Here is an 8389-nt window from a genome sequence, read left to right on the forward strand (position 1 = left end):
GGTGTGCTATTTAATTATCTGACATCGTGTGCCTATAGCTCCTGCAGTCGTACAACCACTGATTGGCAAAGTCGGGAGCTTAATCGTTCAAATAAGCAGAGGGAAGTTAACGCGATCTGCAGCACCCATGTCTTATGGCACTACGGCAGTCTGTTTCCAACCATGACATGTATAGACGACTGCGACAAGATTTGTGATCGAATCTCTCAGTTTTTGTTGTCAGCAATTAATCCTCCGCGGATATCACCACCCTTCTCGACCGTTCGGGGCTAAACGGGGTCTTACGCGGAATAAAAGACTGGACTTGGCAATGCCTGGTACGATTTTCTTCTAGCATCATATAAGCAAAATGTGGCACTGCCCTCGCGCCGCGCTCGGTGACGCATTAGTTAACAAATCGCTCTGTGTACGTGATAAATTTCCGAGTATCGTTTCTGCATAAACGTTTCTTACAAAACGTGACCCCGATTCGTCATCCCGGACAATCTTTCACTGCTGCCAGATCTTTTTTCGTTTACCCCAGTTGTTCGTTGACTACTTTTCTCCAGCGTGAATAGTGCTGGCTAAATTTTTCACTAATTTTCAGTAATTAACTTTCCACTGAAGTTTCCATCTTTGTTTTCGTGTCGGGAACTTCAGCGGAGATATGTACTATTGATTCTTATACCTTTGTTTCTTCTAACTGCGTAAGTAGTGTGTCCTTTGCTGCAGACCGAATAGTGTATTGGTCTGCCAACATCTTGCGCTCCAAATACATTTTCTAGGCAGTCGCACTGTTTTGTCCAACAGCGAGTTTTTCCATTTCATCTGTTAGACGCTGAACTGAGTTCGACAATTCGTTCTGTTGTTTTCCGAAGATTTCCTAATTCTGTGTAGAGTTACTGCACGGATTCCGGCCACCAGCATAAGCCTGATTTAACACTTTAATTTCATCATTTAAACCTGCAAGTTTATCCTAGCTCTTCACGACCTCAGTAGGTCCAGCTACGATATCGTTCCGCTTTTTAGCCATTCCGCTTTCTTTTTGTCACCTTGCTGTGTCACAAGTTCCGTAAACTCAATTGTGATTGTACTTTACTGATTCGCAACTCCGATAATCTCAGCTGCAGCTATCCTTTGCTCAGTCGCAAGTTTATTCTGCTGATTCGCGATAGCGTCTAACTCGTACAATAAAACTAATAAAATATCCTGTTGTGGACTAGTCGTCGCTAAATTTACACCAGATCCAAATGTTTCCTCAGCTAATTTATTTGTCCTGGATTCTGAATCAGCCATCTGGGAACGCCATCACTCAATCATAGAAAAAAGTCACCACATTCAGTTTTCGTAGATAAAACAACTAGTAATATTAACAATATTGGCACCAGTAATGGTAGTATCGAACAATAAAAACGTCATATAATGACTGGTCAGTAGTTAAGGAGGCGGGTAAGAGGACAGTTAAATATGGGACGATGCATCACTTTCGGTGCGTAAAGTCGCATCGTGGCCAGTGACGATACTTTCCCAAACACATTGATGCACGTCGAGAAAAGTAGCAGACTCTCGGTAGCCCGCAGCCATGGTATCAGTACTGGCTTGCGATACGGCACGCCACAGCTGATAAATAGTAGTTATCCTGTGGGAATCGAAGCACAGATAACCATCTTATCACATCCGGTGTGATGTCACACATCCGGTGTAGGGTTACAAACTTGGGCTCCTTGCTTTCCCCACTTCTTGTCCCCTGAGGACCACTAGGAATTGATCAAGGTCACCAGGGAAACATCCAGGCACTTGTGCTATTTAAATTCATATAGGTAAGTAAAGAGAGTTGCCTTGCCTTCAACTACCTAGTTTCACCTACTTTTCAAACTCATCCAAATAACCTCTTCCATACATGCAGGTCATCGTTAATAGGAGACTCTATTTGTATATTTCGGCAGAGTGGAAAGAATATCAAAACAAATATTCCCGCATAAAATTTTTATTAGCTTCTACATATACATTTACACACAAGAAACGATTATTTCTTAATTTTGTTTGGTGTGGTTTTAAGAAAATCCGCCTTAATTTTTATCTACTAATTTAAATCTACATTGGACTCTTCCAATTCTTTCTCCATCTAGTAATTTGTCATATACGAAGGAGGAATGTTCTCGAATTTCAAAAAAATTCTAATTTTTTTCCTGTAAATTATCTCTTTTATGGTTTTAACTGTTAGTTCTGTACCTTCCGGCAGTTCTACATGCGAGCATTCGGTGATTTTAATTTTATCGCTTATTTCTAGCATAATTCTATTATTATAATACTGCACATCTTCCTGAGTGAACGCTAACACCTCTCCTGCTTGCACGTCCTTTGGAATTTCCATAACAGAATTATATGTTTAGGACTCTTGCAAACGAGTGGTCATGTACGTTAGAAACGAGGATTGCCTTGCCTTCAGTTACCTAGTCACAACTAGTTTTCAAGATCATCTAACTACCCACCTCCTATACACGTAGCTTATCAAAACAGAAGTCTTTTTTGTATTTCATGGCAGGGTAGAGAGAATCTGAAAACAAACATTCTTGTACAGAATTTTCATCAGCTTTTACATATACATGTACACACAGAAAACCATTCTTTGTTTATTATTGTCTGGTGTGGTTTTAATAACATCCACCTGAATGTTTATCTTATAACCTAAATCTACGGTGGACTCTTCTAATTCTTTCTCCAGCCAGTAATTTGACAGATACAACGGACAGATGCTCTTGAATTTCAAAATACATCCAATTTTTTTCTGTAAACTTTCTCTTTTATGGCTTTAGCAATTAAGTCTGTTCCTTCCAGCAGTTCTTCTAGACAAGAACATTCAGTGATTTGTGTCATCATCAACCAGGACCAATGTATCGTCAGCATAACATTTCTAGTAAATAATTTTATCCATGAAGCTTGATTTTATGGTAAGAGGAATTTGCTCAAGGTGGTTAATATATATGTTGACAGTTGTGCCTGATATACTTGAACCCAATGCAAGACTTCTATTTTGCATGTATATTTTATTATTAAATGTAAAATAGTTGAATTTTCGTGCTTCTTAAAGAAGGTCCATGAATTCAATGATTTCTGGAATTCATAGTTTTTGGTGTTTTATGAGATTTGATCTAATAACTTTGAGTGTTTCTGGGATGGATTTGTTTGTTTATAGGTTTGTGATGTCAAATGATACTAGATGGACTGAATACGGGATGTTTAGGCTTTTGATTTCTTTTATTAGCTGCTGACTGTTTTTTATTGTGTGGTTGTTAGTGTATGTACATGTCTTGGTGAGAGTCTGGTTAAGATGGTTTGTGATTTTATACCCTGGGCTGTTTATTGAGTTCACGGTCAGGCAAATAGACCAACCCTCTTTGTGTATCTTCAGTTGCGATCTTAGCTCTGGTGCTCAAGGATACACAATAGTGCTATGTTTTTTCTCGTGGTCAGTTAGCAGGAAATGTGTGTTTTTAAATAACGAGTTGAGTTTTCTCTCAAACACTTTTGTGAAGTCTTTTGTATTCCAGTGATCCCATTTTCAGTAAATAAATCCAATGTTTTCAGAATGTACTCCTCTTCTTTCAATACACATGTAATGTTGCCTTTGCCTACCTCGATGATTATGGTTTTATGGTTACTTAGCTTTCTTTTTATATCTTTGAGTGTTTTTGTGTCCTCTTGGTGAGCATTATAACTTGCTTCCCGTTTGTTTAGTTCATTGTAATGGCTTTCAAGGCCCTCCGAGCTATAACTGTCTTTTTGTTACTGCCTAACTTTGCTACATCTGCAGCATTTTCTGTTGCAACAATATTAGCTTTTATAATTCTGGGGCTTAGTTCGGATTGTACACTATATTTCAGAGTAGATTGTTTTCTCTATCTGAAGATATGATATCTGTCTGATTGGTACATCTGTTGTAAAATTTATTCTTTTGAGAGTGTGGCTGCTCAATTTCAATTTGATGTTTTTTGAGACTGATTAAGAGTGATCTTCATATATTCATTAATTACAAGTCTAGTGATTTGATCTAGAATTGTAAAAAGCACTCCGTCTTCAGGCTACGAGTGGCCTACCCGGACCATCCGACTTCCGTGTCATCCTCAGTGGAGGATGCGGATAGGAGGGGCGTGGGGTCAGCACACCGCTCTCCCGGTCGTTATGATGGTATTCTTGACCGAAGCCGCTACTATTCGGTCGAGTAGCTCCTCAATTGGCATCACGAGGCTGAGTGCACCCCGTAAAATGGCAACAGCGCATGACGGCCAGGATGGTCACCCATGCAAGTGCCAACCACACCCGACAGCGCTTAACTTCGGTGATCTCACGGGAACCGGTGTATCCACTGCGGCAAGGCCGTTGCCATCTAGAATTGTAAGCAAGATATAATTGTTAAAGTGATTAGCTAATTCTAGGTATATGTTCGCAAGTTTTTTGTTGAGTAGATCTTTCTTTTTGCAAAGAAGCATCATTTCAGATTCCAGCTAGTACTTCTCAGCTTTTCGTTTAAGTTTTTGGCCTGATGTGAAGGTGTTCCTGCTGATATTGATCTTGAATTGCACCTACAATTATATGCTATAACGGAACATTATAGTATACAGGACTAGTTTCTAGCATGTTGCCAGAAACACATGAGAATGGTGTTTCTGAGAGATAGGAAAATTAGCCTGAATAAGTTCCAATGAACGACATTATAAGTGGGTGGAGTTCATCCTGCAGAAATAATTAACAAGTTGGCTGATGATTCAACAAGGTACCCTCCCGACGAATTAATGTACATCACTCAGATTACAGTACTGAATGGAGAAATGGTGGGTCCGCTAAAGCCATCTGATATGGCTTGGGAGGAGAATGTGGTACTGCTTGTGGGAATTTGTTCTAGTTCGGAACCATCCATTGTCTGATTTATTGGGAACAAAGTAGCAAAATTCTGTTTTCCATTTGATGATCCTTAAAAAATCAAGAAAGTCGTAGCTGACCATTCAAACTTATTTGAAGATCTGGAGAACGTTTCTGAAAAAGAATTTCAGGACATAACTAACCTGAAGAAATTTTTCAATAAAGCAAAGAAAGAATTATCCTCTAGCTATATTGCACTAGAGTTACGGAATATTTAAAGAAGTGTCTATTTATCTACGTGTTATTTCAACGGGGCTATAATGCACTGAGCGTGCAGTATTTTACTTGAAGTATAGTTATAAGGCATTAGGTCTTGGAGAATGCGGTGAAACTGAGTCTTGAAATTCAGCCATTGTGTCGTCCCAGGCCACTGGTGGTCATGCAGATCCCAACTTGATTTCACTAATTCCAGTAGTGAAAGGGTTAATGTCCCACAAAACTTGTTTCTGTTTATGAGTGTTAGTAGGCAGAGTACTGTATACAGTTCAGATTCCAGCCAACACCCCAAATAGCTGAAGATAGTCCTTCTCTCTCAGAAATGACTCTGCCAAATGGTGTAGGATCCGTCAAATGTGTGAAATCGTTGTAGCAGACGAGCGTGCTGCAGGAAACCGGAAAAACGTATGTTTTTGCCCGTGAGGTAAATGACACGTTGTGAAAGTGATATGGCGTAAGGACGTTCTGAGACGAGCCTACAAACATTTTACTGATGTCAGTGCGGGGTCCTTGCTCAACTGACACCGTCCAGAAACCAATAGGGAAGAGAGAAAACTTTCATTGGCACAATAATCCATTTCGCGCCATTCTACAGTTACTTATTGGACCCAGTATGTACTCCCGTGCCTCATGATTAGTATCAGCTTTTGCTAAGTCATCACAATAAGAGAACGAACTTGCATTACAACTTTCTTTGTTTTTGCGTTCCAAGCTATACTAGTTAGTTATAGAAAGGTTTACCTGTCGGCATATCAGTGAATGTGTAATACAATTAAGTGTAGATCGCTTTACTATTTGCTCTGCCAGGGCAAAAGTGCTCATGTCTGCTTCTGTTAAATTTGAAGTAAACTGATGATGACCGGTGATGTTTTTTGTACAGACAGCTGGGATGATCATTAATTTACAGGCATAAGATGTTAGGTTTACTTTAAGTCTTAATAAAGACGTAGTGAAGCAGCAGAACGTTTCAAGTTCCTAGGAGAGTGGAACTTAATTCTACTTTTAAATTCAGTTTTGTTTAAATATGTTTTCCGAATTGTCTGGGCCACTGTCTTTGTGAGTCACTGAATGTGATTGGAGGTCCTTGAGGCAAGAATTTCTCAGATAGTAGTTATCATTTTTACTGTTGTGATGAGTATATGTTAATGTATGAACCTCAGAGTAGTTATCTGTAAATAAATAATGAAATGAAAAGTATACTGCCCATGGAGTGAAGTTAATGGATCAGGCAGTGAACCACCATGGTCTGAGCTACAACAAGAGAGATTAAATAAAGACATTGGTCATTTTTGACTTAAGGAGTGACAACTCTCGCCAGAACCAGATTTTAAGAAATCAGAAGTGACTGACTATCGAGCGCAATCTATCAACGGCAGAGTGCTAGAAGCTTTTGTTGCGTAGTGTTCACCGTTTAGTGTGCACCGTTCACAGTCAAACGACTGGACTGCCATGGATGAATCCTGGACGGAAGCTGGCAACCCCGCACACTGATGACTGATCCATCTGAGTCTCTGTAACAATGCCGACTCGTCGGGCGAGCCGCTCGCTGACCGTAGCCGCGACCCGCCCAACTGTGTGTCGACGCTGGCTGGTGTGTATATAATTCAAAACTGCATCTTGTAAGCCTTGTGAGCAGCCGTCTGATGATGAACTTATCAGTTCAAAACCGGTTACGGTGCTATTTACTTAAATAAATAGCATTATTAACAGTGGCTGGTTGCTGTCTTCAACAACCTACGTCCATGCTGAGTTGTTGGTAAGGTACGACAACAGTACACCATTAGCAGCCGCAGACGCTCCAAAGTGGTCAATCAAGTCTGAATGACAAAGAACAAAGTGGCAGAGCATCTGTCTTTGAGGAACCGGGAATGAAGAGGAGGCCTGCCGAATCGAGGTAGCAGCAGAAATGTTTCAGCTGTGTGAGGCCAACCTAGAAGGCTTCTTCAGCCGCCTAATCACCATGGACGATTGCTGAGAGCATCTCCACAACCCCGAGAAAAAGCAGAGCAGAGGGAAACATGTGGGTTCACCATGGGCAAGAAAGACAATGCCCTAACCATCATCTGATGCTAAGTGCTTTTGGGACTGCAGTGGTGTGTTGCTGACAGATTGTACTTGTAAGGGGCAAACCGTCACAGAAGCATATTACCGAAATCTCCTGACGAGTTTATTTGGAGCTGTCAAGAGTAAGCATTGCGGGAAGCTGTCCAAAGGTATGATTTTGCATACAAAGCCCAACTCACTCTGCACAGGACAGTCACATATGCTGTTTATTTGCGCATCAAATTTTGTCTCGCCCCCTATGTTCTCCTAACATGGCACCCATCGACTTTTTTCCCCTTTCTTCCAATGCGTTTGACATGGTGCTTCATGCAGGCTGTTAAAGAAGGTACAAGAGTATGGAGTAGGTTCACAGATGTCTGAGTGGTTCGAACACTTATCAAGTTATAGTATCCAATATACTGTCCACGATGCCGGACGTTCATCAGAGGCAAGGGCATCATCAGGAGTGCACCATGGAAGTGCGATGGACATAGACAAATGATATGGCGGACAGGGTGGGCAGCAGTCTGTAGTTGCTTGCTGATGATGCTGTGGTGGACAATAAGATGTCGAAGTAGGAGGATGCGAGGTGACTTTGACAAAATTTGTAGTTGGTGCGATGACTGGCGGCTAGATATGAATCTAGAAAAAATTACGTTAGTGCAGATGAGCAGGAAAACCAAACCCGTAATGTTCGGATACAGCATTAATAGTGTCCTGCTTGGCGCAGTCATCTGGGCATAACGTTGCAAAGTGATGTGAAATGGAACGAGCATGCGAGGATTGTGGTAGGGAAGGCGAATGGTCGACTTCTGTTTATTGAAAGCATTGTAGGAAAGTGTGGTTCAACTGTTAAGGAGACTGCATATAGGACGCTAGTACGTCCTGTACTCAAGTACTGCACGAGTATCCGGTCTGCTTAATGGAAGAGATCGAAGCAATTCAGAGGTATGCTGCTAGATGTTTACTGGAAGTTGGAACAATACGCGAGTGTTACGGACATGCTTCGAGAGCTTAGATGGGAATCCATGAAGGAAACGCGACACTCTTTTTCGAAGAACACTGTTGAGAAAATTTGGAAAAGCGGCAGTTGAAGCTGGCTGCAGATTCTACTGCCTCCAACATACACTACTGGCCATTAAAATTGCTACACCACGAAGATAACGTGCTACAGACGCGAAATTTAACCGAGAGGAAGAAGATGCTGTGATACGAAAATGATTAGCTTTTC

At 41.0% G+C, this 8389-nt stretch overlaps 1 pseudogene; it reads right to left on the reverse strand.

Moving 5' to 3' along the window:
• Nucleotides 1-4246: 4246 nt before the first annotated feature.
• Nucleotides 4247-4364, reverse strand: LOC124557579 (annotated as a pseudogene).
• Nucleotides 4365-8389: the final 4025 nt, after the last annotated feature.

The sequence above is a fragment of the Schistocerca americana genome, chromosome X (assembly GCF_021461395.2).
Source record: "Schistocerca americana isolate TAMUIC-IGC-003095 chromosome X, iqSchAmer2.1, whole genome shotgun sequence".
NCBI classification, from domain to species: Eukaryota; Metazoa; Arthropoda; class Insecta; order Orthoptera; family Acrididae; genus Schistocerca; species Schistocerca americana.